An 18,799-nucleotide genomic window follows, 5' to 3' on the forward strand; every position below is an offset into this window, starting at 1 on the left:
GCTATAGCTGAGAGACAGGAGAGGGCAGTGGTACAGGAGGGGTGTTGATGAGAGGCCGTTGGCCTCCCAGATAAGTGTCTGGGCTCTCAAGGAGCCGCTCCTGTGATTGGCAGCACCTCATACTCAAATATTTGGGAGTAACGAACGTTAACTAAAGAAGGACAGGTTCTTGTCTTCCTGCTCACTTGGGCAGAGCAGGGGCCAGGGTGGTGGCCAGAGTGGAATGGCTGTGGCCAACCCAGCTGTCCCGCTGTGTGCTGGTGATGAGTTAAATGTGTTTGGTGAGGCCTGTTCTGCACCCTCTCCTTCTTTTGCAACACACCCTCGATTAGTCAGTTGCCACCTAACTCTGATTGAAGGCCTTGCCGTTTAGTGTTTAGTCAAGGGCGGCCTTCCTGGTCGTTCTGAGATCAAATGGAATTTTTGTGAAAGTGCTTTAAGGACATGCTTTCTTATTGCTGGGGTTGTTACCAGAAAGTTACAGTCAGGCCCCTGGAGGTTCATTTGGGGGTAATTTGCACAAAATCACACTGGCAATAAACAATGGCCCGTGAACTAGAAACTGAGAATTTTGCTTGCAGTTGTACTGCAATTTCCTAGTTGTTAATAATTTGCTGAGCACTTCATGTATACCAAGTGCTGTGCTAGGTGCTAGGATATAATGCCAAGGAAGGCCGAGATGGCCCCTCCAATGGTGCATACACAGATAAGTACGTAATTACATGCTGGAATAGTTGCCTTGAAGAGGCACAGAAGGGATCTGCCTGGGCTTGGAGAGCCGGGAGAGACTCCCATGTGCAAAGACCCGAAGAGAGGAGCGGAGCAGATGGTGCAGTTGAGGGCATGACTGAGCTAAGAGAATGAGAAGAATCACGATGACAGCAGGTGGAAGCATGCAGGGCAAGCCTTGCAGGGCTGGGTGGGCCCCTCAAGGCCTTTCATCTTTATCTTAGAGGGGAGGGAGTTGGGGAGTGAGGCTTGAAGGCCAGTTCCACTATTTACTTACTAGCTTTGTCCCATGGGCATGTGATTTTACGCCTTCCTGCATCTGGGTGTTTTTAATCTGTAAAATGGGGTGAAGATTGTGCCTATGTCATAGGATCATTGTAAGGATTAGATGAGGTGAGACAGATAAAGCGCCTAGCACAGTACCTGGCTAAGTGCTGAATACATATTAGCTATTTTATCATGATTGTTTTCATCATAATGGTTACTGTTAAACCATGCATAAGCAGGGGAATTCAAACTTTTTGTTCTGGAACAATGTTGAACATAAATTAGAGAGAGACAAGAGTGGGAATAAGGAGGAAAGTTTGGAGACTGTTGTGGAAGTCCAAGAAGTAGATGTTGGCTGCTAGGAATAGAAAGGTGGAATTTGAAAAAGAAAGAAGCAGATGGATTTTGGAAGAACTTTGGAGGGAAAGTGGAGGAGGTCTGAGAAGGAGCGAGGTGGAAGGTGAGGGAGGGTGAGGCAGAGAGTCTGGGGCTTTGCAGTGGGCTGTGCCATTCATGGAGAAACAGATAAATGGAGGAGAAGTGTTCTATGTTAGAACCCATGTGAGAGACCCTTGTGATACTTAAGTGGAGATGTCAGCTGGGCTGTGGCTCTATGAATCTGAAAGAAGCCTGGACTCATCTAAACACAGAGACATTGGTCTTTAGATAGCAATTAAAATCCTGGATGTTGATCTAGGAACCTTCTCCTTATCCAGTAGCATACAACCCCTCCAGGCTGCCAAGATAAAGCCTAGGGAAAATGTGAGGCTCTAGAATTGACAAGAGGAAGATGAATTTTCCATTGCAAAGACTTTCATTCAAAGATTTATCTTCATTGAAGACTGAGCAGGGAGAAGCAGGCTTTCATCAGAGTTTAGAGGAATTTGCTGCAATGTGTAGCAGCCTCCTAGCAGGAGCTCATACCTGGTGACTGGCGTTTTTTAAGCAGCCTCTCCCACTGGCCTATCCTTAGAGTGCTTGCTTTTGTGTATTGGCAGTAACTCATATTTATAGAATACTTTGCAGTTTAAAAGAGCCTGTGTCACCAGGCATGGTGGCTCATGCCTGTAATCCCAGCACTTTGGGAGGCCAAGGTGGGTGGATCGCTTGAGGTCAGGAGATCGAGACCAACCTGGCCAACATGGTGAAACCCCACCTCTACTAAAAATACAAAATTTAGCTGGGTGTGGTGGCACACACCTGTAATCCCAGCTAGGTGGGAGGCTGAGGCATGATAATTGCTTTAACCCGAGAGGTAGAAGTTGCAGTGAGCCGAAGACTGTGCCACTGTACTCTAGCCTGGGCAACAGAGCAAGACCCTGTCTCAAAAAGAAAATAAAAAATAAAAACAACTTGGGTCTCCAGATGTTTCTCACGTCAGACATGCTGAGAACAAGTCTGAAAAGTACCTCATAGTCACAGAATGTCCTGGAGTTTGGAGCCAGCCCTCACCCTTGCCTGCTTCCTTTTCAGTTTCTCCATTGTAGGTTTTTGTTGATTCTGTCTGCCCTGCTTCCCTGTGTTATTCTTTGAGGAAAGGAATTGTATTTTATTCATCTTCTTGCCCACACCTACTTCCAACACTTGTTTTATGTTAACAGGAGGGATTAATATTTGATAAGTAATTTAATGATAGAAGTCAACGCTTAGATATCACTCACTATGTCTGCTAACTAATTTGACTCTCACAACAATGAGAATCAACTTAGTGTTGTGTGCTGGGCAGCATACACTGTTAATGTTTCCACCTTACAGATTAGAAAACTGAGACACAGGAGGATCAATAACCTGCCTCAGGTCACAGAGTGAGAAATGGAAACCTAGCCCAGAAATTGGCTCTGGTGCTCCCAACTACTGTCTTATACCATCTCTGAATATATTCTTTAAAAGAAATCCCATTCTATTTTTAAAGATTATCTTTGTAACCATAATCATAAGCAAAATGCACACAAAGCACACTTGTCAATGTCTCTGCTGTTTACTTTCTTAAATCTGAAAAAAGTGAGAAATCATTTTTGGTAAGCAAGTGAAATCCTGTTATAACAATTCCTGCCGGGCTGGAAAGCTGTTAAAACTGGGTTTCCCTCTGGATAGAGCTCTCAGCAGCACACACCCACGTCCTTTCTCCTTTTTCCCCTTTTCATCTCCATCTTGTTTCCTTCAAGGGCCTTTTTCCATCTGACCTGGGCAGGCCCGTAGAGGTTGAACGTCCTTCCTGGGTACTGTCTCTGTGACTCCTGCTCCTTCCCAGAGTTCCAAATCGGGCAGCCCGAGAGCCGGCTGCCGTCGCCTTCACAGCCGCACTCCTTCGGGACACGTCTGTCCTTTTACACTGAGATTTTTATCCTTCATCAGCCGGTTCTGCATTTCTTTTGAATTTCTACTTAGCTTTCACTAGGTTCACACTGGGGAAAGTGTAGCTTCAGATTCCGGTAACAGTGGGGATGATAAGAAATAAAAGTGAAATATCATGAATGTTTTCTTATATCCACCTAATTGAATGATAACAGCAATGACAAAGATAAGCACTTAGGAGCTGGCATTACTGCTTAAGAATTTCTTGTCTTTATATTTGGTTTAGAACTTTGAAATCCTTAAGTTTGAAACTAAACGCATTTTAATTCTGAAGATATCTAATTATATATACCTAGGAATTTGACATATTGGTATTTAAATATGCATATTTAAATACATGAATATGTTTAGATACATGTATAACTAACAATCTGAATACTATTCTCTAGCCATTATCTTTACCTCAGTATCTTAATTCCATTCCCTCTCCACTGGGAATTTGGAGTGGAATACCACATACATTAATAAAGAGTAAGAACTCAATAGTGACCAAAACCTCCCGAGATAAAGAACATCCATTGCTTCTGTGGCGGTGACCATTGCCCTCCTACAGAGCACACTTGAGCAAAGGGAATCTCCTTCTTGGCATCTCCCTATTACAGAAGGCATGTGGCAACCAGAGACCAATGTGCGAATATGGGGCTTTATGCACTATTTTGAAAACATATCATTTTATCCAATGCATTTTAAAAACAGTAAAGATATTTTCTAGCACCATTCCTATGGATAGGATTATGGAGTACATAGATTTTGTATGAACTGCTCTTGCACTGCAATTATGAAGGCAAGTGTCACAACCAGGTAGGGGACTCACATTTTCCAGTCCTATAACAATTAGAATGCAGTGTTGGATTTTGCTGTCGGACATCAGAGATCTTATAATCTGGAAACTCTCATAGCTAGGGATGGAGAGTTGGTGTCTTATCTCTGGCCTGGAGGAGTTCAGCGGATCTGAGTCTAGGCCCAATGACCAGGCAATAGAGTGGCGTATTTGTACATGTGGTTTTGGGATCACACCGCTTAGGTTTGAAATCTGGACCTACCTCTTTTGACGAAGTCTTTGCTTCTCTGAGGCTCATTTTTTATTTTATAAAATGGAGTAATACTCGTTTACACTTTTAAGTTGGTGTGAAAAATGGAAAAAACCCTTAACATTGTGCTTTGCTAATAGTAGGTACAGTAGGTGTTGAGTAAATGTTAGCTATTATGATGATCATTATTAGCCATCTAACCTTGGGTAAGTCGCATAATTTTGTGTCTTCCACCTTTTGTTTCGTTGGTAAAGAGGATGTAGGTTGACTACTACCTTTAAGGAACCGCGTTCTTAAAAGTTTTCAATTCAAATATATCAGTTTGAAAGCTACTTGCTGAGTCAATGAATCCATCACGTTTCAGGTCATGTTTATAGAGAAAAGCTTCATAACTTCTAAGTGACTCTAGGGAATGCCTGGGGTCTAAATCTTTATATTGGCCCAAAGGTCCTGTAGGTTAAATTCTGTTGCAACAAGTTCCAAGGTTTACCAAACTTTTTTTTTTTTTTTCATTTTATAGCCTTGAGTAACCTAGCCATATAAATACTTTTGTTAAACTCAAATTTCAGGGGTAATGCTTTTCATCTTAAAGGGATTTACAGGCAATAGCAACACAGGTCATAAAAGTTATCGCTCAGATAATGTATATTGTTAAAAACCTGGGCGTGTACCCAATCAGGATTTAGGAGTGATATAGTTTAGTTTTGGGATTTAGATTCCCCCCCCCAACCCCCAGCATCCTGACATGTATGATCTTGATGAAAGCATTCTCCTAGGACCATATAAAACTGCATGTATTTACACAAGAAATGTGTAACATATTCTCATGAAATTAACAGTCCTGAATAAAATGCTGTTCTCATTCTTTTAAAATTTGGCATTATCCCCAAATCACCACTTTATTTAGGAGTCATAGCAGCTGAGATCCTTGGAGTTCCAAGTAATATATACTTTCACCTTTTGGAAACAAAACAGGGTATTGAGACTTATTGTGAGTATAATTTCATTTTATTTCTGAGACAGAATTTTACTCTTTTTGCCCAGGCTGGAGTGCAATGGCATGCTCTCAGCTCACTGTAACCTTCATCTCCTGTGTTCAAGCTATTCCCCTGCCTCAGTGTCCTGAGTAGCTGGTATTAGAGGTGCCCACCATCATGCCTGGATAATTTTTGTATTTTTGGTAGAGATGGGGTTTTACTATGTTAGCCAGGCTGATCTCGGACTCCTGACCTTAGGTGATCTGCCCACCTTGGCCTCCCAAAGTGCTGGGATTACAGATGTGAGTCACTGTGCCTGTCCAAAATTTTATTTTTGTTTGGTATGCACTCACTAATTTTGCATTTTGCTTTACAACTAAATTTTCTTTTTATTCCCTTTTTTTTTTTTCTGCACAGCACAGTTTCTCTGACATTGTTTGTTTAAATAAAAATGCAGCAAGGAATTTTAGTTGTCTGCTTTTTTCCATAGCACTGGGGAAAACGGCTGCACTAACTTTCAGCAAAGGAACAGGACCCTCTTTCCATATTAGCTTGGTTTCCCCTTTGGATATGGTTCTGATGCAGTTTAGTGCTGGCAGAGGGCAGTCAGAAGCTACAGTATGACGAATGAATGAATACTTAAATAATGATAACTTGATGCTTTTCATCTAAAAAAGAGATAAGATATCTAAGAGATAAACATAAATTTTGATTTTCAGAAGCATGTGTTCAGATCTGCATGTGACAGTTATTTAGGATTCTTATAATATTTTAGTTTTAAAACTTCAGGCATAGGTCTTGAACTTCAATGATGGTTTCTTTTTTATGCTTCGTAGTAATAACAACAGCATCGGCAGTACCTATAACAGAACTGATGCCCTCTGCCGTTTGTTGAGCGCCTTCTATGTGTTAAGCAATGTGCTTGGCACTTTGACATTATTATTATTATTATTAGAGATGGAGTCTCACTCTGTCACCCAGGGTGGAGTTCCGTGGTACTATCTTGGCTCACTGCAACCTCTGCCTCCTGGATTCAAGTGATTCTCCTGCCTCAGCCTCCTGAGTAGCTGGGATTACAGGCACCTGCCACCATTACTGGCTAATTTTTGTATTTTTATGGTTTTGCCATGTGGGTTTTGGGGTTTTGCCATGTGGCCAGGCTGGTTTCGAACTCCTGACCTCAAGTGATCCACCCGCTTCGGCCTCCCAAAGTGCTGGGATTACGGGCGTGAGCCACCGTGCCTGGCCAGCACTTTGACATTATTATTTGGCATAACTTAGCGGTTAACAGCTGAGGCTCAAGTAGACCTGGCTGAGTTTCAACCTGTTTGGTTACTTACTCCCTGCCGACCTTGAACAATTTACTTAAATTCTCAATGCCTCATTTTCCCCATCTATGGAGTGAGGGTAGTATTAGTGCCTACCTAAAGGAATTGTTATAAGGATTAACGGAGCTTTGAACATGAATATGCGGTGCTTGGACCAGTGCCTCAAAAAGAATAAGTAATTAATAAATGTCACCATTTAATCTGAACAACAGTTATGCAAGACAGGTATTATGCCATTTTACAGATAATTCCTGAGGTTCTGAAGTCCTGGTGGGCCCAGGATACAAACAGGTTTGTTTGACACTGAAGTTCATGTTCTTTCTGCTGCACCAATTCTTCCCTGATCAAGTTTTACTTCACGTGGTAGCTAGTTGGATGGATATCCACTGTCCCTCAGGGGCCTCTGGGCTCATTGAGGACAGTGATGCTAAACATTTCTGTATCCCTTAGAGCACCTGGCATGTAGAAACATACAAGACATTTGTTGAATGAATGAATGAGTAAATATCTCAAAACTGTTCTGACAATGACATTTTTATATGAGGAAACTCCCCGTATCACAAAGACAAATTAACCAATGTTCACTAAAGTAAATGTGCGAATCTCACTGGCTGGACTCATTGCAAACTTATAATGCCTGCAGGGTACAGGAGCTCCCATCCAATTTGGTTACTTCCAGGAACCAGTTTAGGGGTGGCATGGGGGTTGTCTAAAGACTCCAGCAGAGTCATATTCAGAATTTGGGGCCCCTTCTTTGGCTTTCTTCCTGCCTAGAACCCTACCTCACTCCTCAGGGTGTGCCTTCTCCAGACTACTTCTGTAACTACCTGATGGGTTCACTTTGCCTGCTGCCTAGATGGAGCTGAATTATCAACAAAGGGGAATTGCAATAGAGAAAGAGTAATTCACGCAGAGCTGGTGGTGCAGGAGACCAGAATGTTATTATTACGCAACTCAGGCTCCCTGTGCATTTGAGGATCAGAGTTTTTAAAGATAATTTGATGGGTAGGGGCTTGGGAAGTGGGGAGTGCTGACTGGCCAGGTTGGAGATGAAATCATAGGGGGTTGAAGAGAGTTTTTCTTGATGTTTTCTGTTCCTGGGTGGGATGGCAGAACTGGTTGAGCCAGATTACTGTTCTGGGTGGTGTCCGCTGATCCACTGAGTACAGGGTATGCAAAATATCTGAAGCACTGATGGTTAGGCTTTACAGTAGTGATGTTATCCCCGAGAGCAATCTGGGGAGGTTCAGACTCTTGGAGCCAGAGGCTGTGTGACCTTTTAAACTGTAATTTCTAATCTTGCAGCTAATTTGTTAATCCTGCAAAGGCAGACTGCTTCCGAGATAAGAAGGGGATCTTTTTGGGAAAGGGCTAGTCTCAATTTTGTTTCAGGATCAATCATGAACTAACTTCCTTCCCAAAGTCAGTTTGGTCTATGCCCAGAAATGAACAAGGACAGCTTAAAGGTCAGAAGCAAGATGGAATTAGTTAGGTCTGATTTCTTTCACTGTCACAATTTTCTCAGTTATAATTTTGCAAAGCTGGTTTCCCTTCCTGGGTCTCTTTGCACTGAAATGGCAGGTTCAGTGCTGACATCCTGTCTCCCTGTGCCACTGTCACGGCTGTCGCAGCCGGCCGGCCGCATGAACCCCCCAAACGTGAAACTGACCTCATGCTGGCTGCTGCCTCTGTATTTTGACTCCCTTCCAAAACCTGCCTGCTTTAGTTCACTTTTCAGAGCCTTGAGATAGTTTTTTGCTTTTTATTTTTTGTCAGATGTAACAGTTGTTTGTGGGAGGATCTGTTTGTTAAAAGCTTACTTCTCCACGCTAAACACAGAACATTCATATTATAAGATGGTTCCTAAATGCAACAAAGATTCTTTACAATAGAAATATAAACACCCTAGTAGTAAATATAATTTTCATTTCTCCTTGTAGCAGAATTATCTCCTCATACATACCCCTCTTTAGACCACAATAATGGGGGAAGATAAAGTGATATTTTTGTTCTTCACTTGGACCAAAATATCATATAATAGAGTCCTGGGCCTTCTTCTGAACTATTCAGGTCAAGGCTCCGACTCTGAGCATCTTAAGGTAGGGAGATAGAGAGAGACCCAGGCCCAAGACAACGTTTGACAGACAGAAGGCTGGGAAAGTAGAAGCAGTTTTGTTAATTGCTTTGTCATATATTATTTTCGGTTAAATAAACCCTTCTTTGACTATGTTTTTCCAACCTAATTTTATCTCCTGTGACCTGATATCATAATGATAAAAGGCAGCTGAGGATAGATACTGATGCTTCTCCTCATTTAATTTAGCCCATTTTAAGACATTTTCCCACTGCTCTTCTTTAAAATTGCCCTAATTATACTTGATTATAATTTCTATGAAGAAGTTGTCATGTTTAGAGTCCCTTCCTCACTTTCTGCTCCCAAATAGTCTACCCTTCGCCACGCTCTTGGCCACTGTGACCCAGGGTTCACATGGGACTTCCTGTTCACCACTGGCCACCATCACTGCATTTGACCAGGGTGCTCTTTTCCATGACAGTCCATGACTTAACACAGCACTTTAAATCAGTTTTGTCATTTTTTACTTTGATGACCAAGGAAATGTATGCTCAAATGCGCTCAACGGAAAAACAATGCCTCGAATTCCAACCCCAAGAGAAAAACACTTTAAATTTTAGGTGACCATCTTTGAGGTCATTGTATTAGCGCCATTTTTAGAAAACTAAAATTGGATTTCACTGTGTAATTCGCTTTTGTAACAAACTTCTTTAACTGAACAACATCCTTTAAATGTTCTATGTTGTTAATCTAAAAATTGTTATTCATGATTGCCTTTATTATATGAATATGGCATTATTTAATAAAACGCTTAATTCACATACTATTTATTGATTACCTACCTTGTAGCAGTTATTGTGTTCATCACAAGGGATTCAGTAGTGAATGAGACATATGTGGCTTTGGCCTTATGGGTCTTATGGAATAATAGCCCCAGGAGACAGTGTGGGCAGTATGATCAGGGCTGTGAACAGGGCTCCTCTGGGGTAATCAGGTGGTAGAGTTTTAAGAGGGACCACTCACCTAGACTGAGGGCTGTAGGGAGAGTCAGGAAGTGTTCCAAGGGAAAGGATGTTTTAACAGACTTGCAGGCTAAGTAATAACCTAAAGAATGAGTAGGACTGCAGGCAGAGGAAAGAGTCTTCCAGGAAGAGAAAATAGCAGGGGGCAGTTAGTGAGGGAGAGAGAGAGAGACAGAGAAATTTGAGCGATAGAATACAGTTCAGCAGAGCCTTAATGCAGAATGTGATGGAGGGAAGACAGAAGCCCAGAGAGAGAAGACGGAGTCGGCTCAGGTAGGCCTTTAAGCAGTGGGCTCAGTGGATTGCACATGGCCTAAGAGTATGAAGAAGGACACTATGAATGAGTTTAGCAGGAGAAGAGAAGAATTTTTTTCACACTTGGAAGAAATTACTGTGTCTGAGGGGGAAGGATGGATCCAGGGAGGACAAGAATTAAAGAAACCTGTTGAGAGCCTGTTGCAGTACCTTAGATGAGCTTTAATGATGAATGCATTATGGTGTGGCAACGGAAATAGAAGTGGACAGATTTGGCTATAAGAGGACAAGGAGAAGGCCAGAAGACCAGGGAGAGGGCACACCAGCTTTTGACAAGTTTTACACAACTAGATGTACGGGGGGCGTTATTGGGAGCTGAGCGTTTTTGAGGGGGAGGATGAGAAAAGTGATCCCTCTAAAATGTGGATGGCATGTTTTCATTCCCTGCCTTTCAAATCTCTGCTGATTTCTCATCCAAGCTGTTGTCTTGGGCCAAGATGTCCCTGGCTACCTCTCCAACCTAACTTCTTTAATTTTTTGCTTTTTGAATTTTAATGTACATACAAATCAGTAAGTGATCTTGTTTAAATGCATATTCTAATTCAGCAGGTATGGGATAGGGGCTTAGATTCTGTTTATTTTTTTAAAAATTAATTTAATTTTAGGTCCTGGGATATATGTGTAGGATATGCAGGTTGGTTACATAGGTAAACATGTGCCATGACGATTTGCTATGTCTATCAACCCGTCACCTGGGTATTAAGCCCTGTATGCATTAGCTATTTCTCCTGCAGCTCTCCCTCCCTCAGCCCCCTGGCCCCGACAGTTCCCATTGTGTGTCGTTCCCCTCCCTGTGTCCACGTGTTCTCATTGTTCAGTTCCCACTTACAAGTGAGAGTATGCAGTGTTTGGTTTTCTGTCCCTGTGTTAGCTTGCTGAGGATAATGGGCTCAAGCTCTATTCATGTCCCTGCAGAAGACATGATCTCATTTCTTTTTAAGGCTGCATAGTATTCCATGGTGTGTAGGTACGACATTCTCTTTATCCAGTCTATAATTGATGGACATTTGGGTGGATTCCACATCTTTGCTATTGTGAACAGTGCTGCAATAAACATGCACATGCATGCATCTTTAATATAATAGAACGATTTATATTCCTTTGGATATACCTAGTAATAGGATTGCTGGTCAAATGGTATTTCTGGTTCTAGGTCTTTGAGGAATTGCTACTGTCTTCCTCAATCTCCAACCTCACTCCTTATTCCTCTCTTCTTTTTCTTTTCTCCAGCTTCTGGCTTCTTGCTGCTGACAGCAGCAAGAAGCCAGAAGCTGGAGAAAAGAAAAAGAAGAGAGGAATAAGGAGTGAGGTTGGACTCCAGCCTGGGCAACAAGAGCGAAACTCCGTCTCAAAAAAAAAAAAAAAAAAAAAAAAGAAATTGTCCTCCAGAGGGAGACCTTTCATCTTACAGCCAATGCTACAGGCAGCATTTGCACCTGACGCTGTTTCCTTCTTCACAGGGACCCTCACATTACCCTCTCTCCCCCTTGTGTCACGTAGGTCTCCCTGACTCCAATATCTAACACAGCCCCCATCATTCTCCACCCCTCTCCTACTTCAAGAACCTGTAGCTCTGGCTGAGGATACCTATTTACTTGTTTTTTTATTGTATGTTTTCCTCACTAGAATGGGAATTCTTGAAGCAGGGCCTGAGGCATGGCTACTCTCAATTAGTCTAGGTTAGATAAATGAAGACCCAGAGGGAAATGCAGACCCAAACCTCTCAATTTCTATTGTCAGTAGCCAATTATTTTTGTTCATATAACTATATCCATATACACACACACACACACACACACACACACACACACACACATATGTTTTTTTTTATGCTTTTTTTTTTTTTTTTTTTTGAGATGGAATCTCACTCTGTCACCCAGGCTGGAGTACAGTGGCATGATCTCAGTTCACTGCAACCTCTGCCTCCCGGGTTCAAGCCTCAGCACCCTGAGTAGCTGGGACTATAGGTGCATACCACTATGCCTGACTAGGTTTTTGTATTTTTAGTAGATATGGGGTTTCACCGTGTTGGTCAGGCTTATTTTGAACTCCTGACCTCGGAATCCACCAACCACGGCTTCCCAAAGTGCTGGGATTACAGGCATGAGCCGCTGAGACTGGCCTTAAGTAAGTTTTATCTCTGCTGCCCTCCTATCTATTTATTCCAAAGTAAAGGAGAGTTGATTTAACATTCTTCTGAGGATTTCCTAGTTGTTTTTTTATTTTCCTGTCTTAAGTCTTTGTCTTTCTGTTATGCTCAAGAAAACGCCCTTAAGGTATTCTTTACTCTCTCAAATGGATTTTCTTTAAAATTCAAAGTCACATTTAAAATGCAATCCTGTTGGGTCTTTTACAGCTGATGATTTTGTAATTGATTTTCCTAGATATTCCGCTTTCTCTTTATCTTGCACAACTGTCTGCTTTCTTAGAACCAGAAGAAATGTGGTCCCAATTAAGTTTTCCACAAACACTGGCCAAAACCCCTTCTCTGATTCGAACATCTTGTCCTCTTCTGCCAAGTCAACTCCTGTGCTTTCTTTAAGGCTCAGTTGGAAAAGCCAGCTCTCCCATGACGTTTTTGTGATCTGCCCACCCCATAGGGGTTCTTCCTTCTTCTGAATTTCTGCCACAGTTAGAGTCAGTGATTGCATTTTGACAGCCCGGGCTGGTGCTTCAATCCTTCCTGCCAGGCTGGAATCATCCCATTAGCATTTGCAGGAAGGAAAAACGGCCTCAACTTGTTCTCTCATTATCTCAAATGTGTCCTTCTGGTCTCCTTCATAAAAGAAAAAGCTCTTTGAGAGTCAAAATTCTACTTTCTCCTTGCTTTCCTGTGCTACTCAGCAGAATACTCCATAAACTGTTTCACCTTCAGCTGGGCACAGTGGCTCAACACCTGTATCCTCAGCACTTTGGAGACTAAAGCAGGAGGATCTCTTGAGAGCAGGAGTTCAAGACAAGCCTGGGCAACACAGGGAGGTCACATCTCCGTGAAAAACTTTAAAAATTAATTGGATGTGATGCATGTGCTTGTAATCTCAGTTTCAGGATGGTGAGGAAGTAAGATCATTTGAGCCCCGGACTTCAAGCTGCTAAGAGCCATGATTATGCCACTGTACTCCAGCCTGGGAGACAAAGCAAGACCCCATCCCAAAATAAATAAATACACTTTCTACTTTCATTTTGATCTAGTGATTATTTATTTATGTATCTGTAATCAAAACATCTAATGACATCCTTTCATATTCCCTCATTGTAATTTCCAAAACGTCGTCCATATTTGTCAATTTGCTTTCCCTAATGACTCTATTGTGTCACAGACCTGTTGGAATATGTTCTCTTTTATACCATTCATTCATCCATTCATTTATTCCACAAACATTTACTGCATGCTTCCCATAGCTCAGATACTATGCTGGATGCCAAGGCTCAATGGTGAGAGGAAGCAGCTTGGCTCCTCCTCCAAGAAGCCTATGGTCTTGTTCTGGGTGGGAGACCGGTGATAAGTAGAGAAACCCATACACAGCTATTTCATTGAAAATAAAAAGTTCTATGAAAGGAGTGAGCAGGGTACTGTGATACCGAATAAGAAACGGATATGTACCTAGGATGAAGTGATCAGGAGAGGCCTGCCTGTCTAACATTTATGCCAAGAATTAAGACATAAGGAGTCAGCTCTGTAAGCAGGTAGGAGCAGGAGCTTTCAGGCAGTGGAAATGGCGCGTGGCAAGGATCAAGGTGAGGAATGCCTTGTTATTTCTGGGAACTGAATGGATGCCAGTGGGGCCAGCTTCTGAAGCATGTGGAGTAAGATTGGTGAGCTGGGCTTAGAGCACCCGGGACTTGGAGCCCATGGAAACGGGGTCAAATTTTATTTTAGGAATTATTGGAAGTCATGATAATATTAACATTTTAAGAAAATTATTCTTATTGCTGTTTGGAGAATTGGTTGTAGGGGTAAGACGGATGGGGAATCTCATAAGAGAAAACTATTATAATAGGAGAAAAATCTTAATAATTGTGTCTTTGGCTAGGATGGTAGCAGCCAAGTTGCAAAAAAATTGTTTGAGTTCACAATGTATTTTGCAGATAGTGTCTATAAGATGGATTAGACACTAATTGGGTGGATATGGGGATTAAGAGAAGAAAAGAAATCAGGTATGACTCCTAGGTTTCTTACTGGAACCATTTGCCAAGGCAATGGAATGCTGAATTAAGTTCTTTTTTTTTTGAGACGGAGTTTTGATCTTGTTACCCGGGCTGGAGTGCAATGGCGCGATCTTGGCTCACCGCAACCTCTGCCTCCTGGGTTCAGGCAATTCTCCTGCCTCAGCCTCCTGAGTAGCTGGGATTACAGGCACGCACCACCATGGCCAGCTAATTTTTTGTATTTTTAGTAGAGACGGGGTTTCACCATGTTGACCAGGATGGTCTCGATCTCTTGACCTTGTGATCCACCCGCCTCGGCCTTCCAAAGTGCTGGGATTACAGGCTTGAGCCACCGCGCCCGGGGTGAATGAATTAAGTTCTAAATGCCTATACATATCATTTATTTGATGTGAATGGTTTTTACACTGTCAGAAAGAAAAAGCCAGTGTCACTTTATTCTGTATTTTCCTTTAGTATTGCAAAAATTTCTGATACCTCTATTTCTTTCTGACAATATATTGTCTTGCAATGTAAAATCTTCCAGAAATGTTTTCTTTTGTTCTTAAATGTCTGATTCCATAATGGGTGTTATCTCAAGGGCATTGATTTTTTTCTACTTACATAATAAATAATTCGGCAGTAATAGTCACATTAATATTGGTTCAAATACAAAATTCGAAGGAAAGTTGACTAGCTAAATTACTTTTCTTTGCATTACCCCTCATTCCTTAGTAGGTTTCTTTTGTAATTCTATTTTGTTTATTTTCCGTTGTAATTCTTTCATCTTTCATCCTTTTCTAAACTTTCCCCTTGTTTTAAAATCAGTTGTTTTAAATCTGTTGGCTGCTGCCATTGTTTCCATGTGTTTGAAATTGAGCTTTTCTCTGGTGCCCTTGTATTTTCTTTCCAAGATTTCTTTATGTCCCTTATCTTAGGTCCTGTATCATTTGAATCACGCTATTGCACACCGGAGATATCACTATGTTCATCTTTCTCCCGGCACTTTTTGGCTAACATCACCAAATAATTTTTCATTTTTATTCTTCAAGGAAGATTGTAAATCCAAATACATTTGCTTATTAGCTTCCAGTTAGGACTGTATATTATTCCCCTGTTATAGCTTAGTAATCCTTTAGTCATTTCATAAATACTACTATTATTTTTATTACTTGTGTTACATTATTCCACACAGCAGTATGGCATTTGTTCTGTTATCTATAGCTTTTCATATTTGGAATTTAAATGTGTCCATGAATGTGCTTGAACCCAGGAATGTTGAATTTTCTTTTCCAATTCCTTACCCTTCACTACCATAACTAATTTAATTTGTATATTCTATAAGGGGAATTTTTAAAAACACTTAACCTTGAGAGACTATTATTATTAGATTGACCAGTCAAAGCTCTTAAAGAGCCATGCTAATAAAAAGGGAAACTTTACCAAAGGCTACCTCAAATAATTTCTTTTAGAGTTATAACATTATGTAGGAACAGGACAAAGTAGAGCGGTTCCTAGGTCTGGAGATTGAATTTGAAACTCTTTGTATATAAAGTATGTCTGTATATTTATATTGAGAGAGAAAGAGGAAGAGGAGAAAATAGAGTGAGAATCTTGGTTTATTTTTAGAATGCTTTTTGGGTAGATGAAATCTTTTCTGAGCATGTCAGTTACAGATGACCCAGGATCTTTTCCACCTTGTGTTGTAAAATATCTCTTTATTAGCACTCATAGTGCTGCCCTACACTCTGTAAATCTAACACAGGGATGTGTTTACTATCTTTGCTTTAGCTTTGCCTCATAGACTTCTATATTTTCACAAGGAAAAATCAGACTCACAAGCACTATATCTGAGTTTGGGATCACTTACACAAGTGCTTATTCTGAATATAGGTAGTTTCATATGTGGTCTCCCTTTAATTTTTGAAATTATGTTAGTAACATTTGACCTTTCTGTGATCACTATCATGTTTACAAGTTAGTTTTGACTCAAAATTTTGAAAAGTATACATCAACATACCTGTAACATGCAACACACCTGTAACATGCATTGTAGCAAAGAGTCACCAATCAACCAACATCTGGTTGTGATCGGCAGATTAGTAGGCTATGCCTGCATCTCTTGGCATCTTGGCTCTTAATTTGTTATCTGAATTATTTTAAGAATTCTGATTTTTAAGGAGTTGGTAGCACATGTGTATTCCTTAGGACTCAAATTTCATAATTATTTTTTAAAAATATCCTCCATGTGATATTAGAAATACAGAGAGCCAATAGGCAAATCAGGCTCAGGACATTTATGTAAATACACAGAGTTCAAAATTTGTTATTGCTAAGTAATTTCTGGTTTCCAAAGCTGTCAAATTATAGAATTTGTAAATAGTTATGGGTTTAACCTAACATATTTTTTTTTTGAGATGGTATTTGGAGTTTTGCTATGTTGCCCAGGCTGGTCTTGAACTCCTGCCTCAGCCTCCTGAGTAGCTGGGATTACAGGCATACACCACCATGCCCAGCTGATCTGACCATAATTTCATATGCCAGCATGGTATCTTCAACTTGTCAAATGCTTTTACACAAACTCTCTTGTGAGAAGCAGCAAATAGGTTGGGGCTGAAGAGCACAGATTTGGAGTCAGGCAAACCTGAGTGAATTTTTATTTTTCCCAGTTACTAGATGAGTGTTCCTATGTTATTTCCCTAAAGTTAAGTCACTAAACCTTCTTTAAAAAGTAGATGGTGGTTGACCCTACTTGAGCCAGTGGTTGCAATAAGTAAGAAATAATAGTTACCAATTGCTCAGCATAATGTCCCATATATAATAAGAAGTCTTACAAAGGACTAATATCCAGAATCTACAAAGAACTAGAACAGATTTGCAAGAAGAAAACAAACAAAACCCATTCGAAACTGGGCAAAGGACATGAACAGCAACTTTTCAAAAGAAGACATATGAGGCCAACCAACATGAAAAAATGCTCATCATCACTGGTCATTAGAGAAATGAAAGTCAAAAGCACATTGAGATACCATCTCACGCCAGTTAAAATGGCGATCATTAAAAAATCTGGAGACAACAGATGCTAGAGAGGATGTGGAGAAATAGGAACACTCTTACACAGTTGGTGGGAGTGTAAATTAGTTCAACCATTGTGGAAAACAGTGTGGCGATTTCTCAAGGACCTAGAAATAGAAATTCCATTTGATCCAGCATCCCATTACTGGGTATGTACCCAAAGGGTTATAAATCATTCTACTCTAAAGACGCATGCACACATATGTTCATTGTGGCACTGTTTACAGTAGCAAAGACCTGGAACCAACCCAAATGCCCATCAATGATAGACTGGACAAGGAAAATGTGGCACATATACACCATGGAATACTATGCAGCCATAAAAAAAATGATGAGTTTATGTCCTTTGTAGGGACATGGATGAATCTGGAAAGCATCATTCTCAGCAAACTGACACAAGTACAGAAAACCAAACACCACTTGTTCTCATTCATCGGCAGGTGTCGAACAATAAGAACACATGGACACAGGGAGGGGAGCATCACACACTGGATCTCTTGAGGGGAACTAAGGGAGGGACAGCAGTGGGTAGGGAGATTGGAGAGGCATAACATGGGAAGAAATGCCAGATATAGGTGACTGCGGGGTGGAGGCAGCAGACCACATTGCCATGTATGTACCTATGCAGAAATCCTGGATGTTCTGCACATGTACCCCGGAACCTAAAGTGCAATGTATATATAGTGTGTACACACACACACGCGCGCGCACACACACACACACACACAGGTTTGCTATTACTTTTAACACAACAATTTCTCTTCTTTCTCCTTCTATTTCTACTAGTACAACTATAACTACTTTATGGATACAGTTATCCTATTATTTCCATTTTTAACAAGTGAGATAACAGACGTATAAGAGATGTATAAGACACATAAGAGGTACTTACCTGATTGTGCTGACATAATTTATCAATTAGAATTTGATTTAGTTACAAACAATAGACATCCCAAATAATTAGTACTGCAATAAATCAGTTTGAATAGAACTTAAATATTAACAATAGTGAGACTTCCAATCCATGAATGTGGTATATGTCTTCATTTATTTGGGTGTTTTTAATTTCTGTAAACAATGTTTTATAGTTTTCAATGCAGATATCTTGCATATCTTTTGCTAAATTTAATCCTATTTTATACTTTTTAATAATATTGTAAATGCCAGTAAAACAGTTTTTAATTTCCAGTTGCTTATTACTAGTGTATGGAAATACTATTGATTTTTGCATATTGACTTTGTATTCTGCTGGTTTGCTAAATTTACCTATTAGTTCTCCAAATTTTTATTTTAGATTTCTTTGGATAAAATTGTAGATTGGTGAATAAGAAGTCATATTTTCCTTTCCACACTTTTTGTTTTTTATTTCTTTTATTTTTCTTTTTGCATATATAGAATCTCCACTAAAATATTGAATGTTAAGTGCTGTGGGTAGATATCCTTGTTTTGTTCTCTCTTAGAGGGACAATATTCATTATTT

At 40.5% G+C, this 18,799-nt stretch overlaps 1 protein-coding gene and 1 long non-coding RNA gene across 3 annotated transcripts in view; one reads left to right on the forward strand and one right to left on the reverse strand.

Annotated features, from left to right (window-relative positions):
* DNER (delta/notch like EGF repeat containing) overlaps window positions 1–18,799 on the forward strand; it is a 376,416-nt gene that overhangs the window by 250,460 nt on the left and 107,157 nt on the right. The window lies entirely within an intron of this gene.
* Window positions 1–18,799, reverse strand: part of LOC141584531 (uncharacterized) — a 274,056-nt gene that overhangs the window by 107,422 nt on the left and 147,835 nt on the right. The gene's annotated exons all lie outside the window — the stretch shown is intronic.

Source organism: Saimiri boliviensis, chromosome 5 (assembly GCF_048565385.1).
Source record: "Saimiri boliviensis isolate mSaiBol1 chromosome 5, mSaiBol1.pri, whole genome shotgun sequence".
NCBI lineage: Eukaryota > Metazoa > Chordata > Mammalia > Primates > Cebidae > Saimiri > Saimiri boliviensis.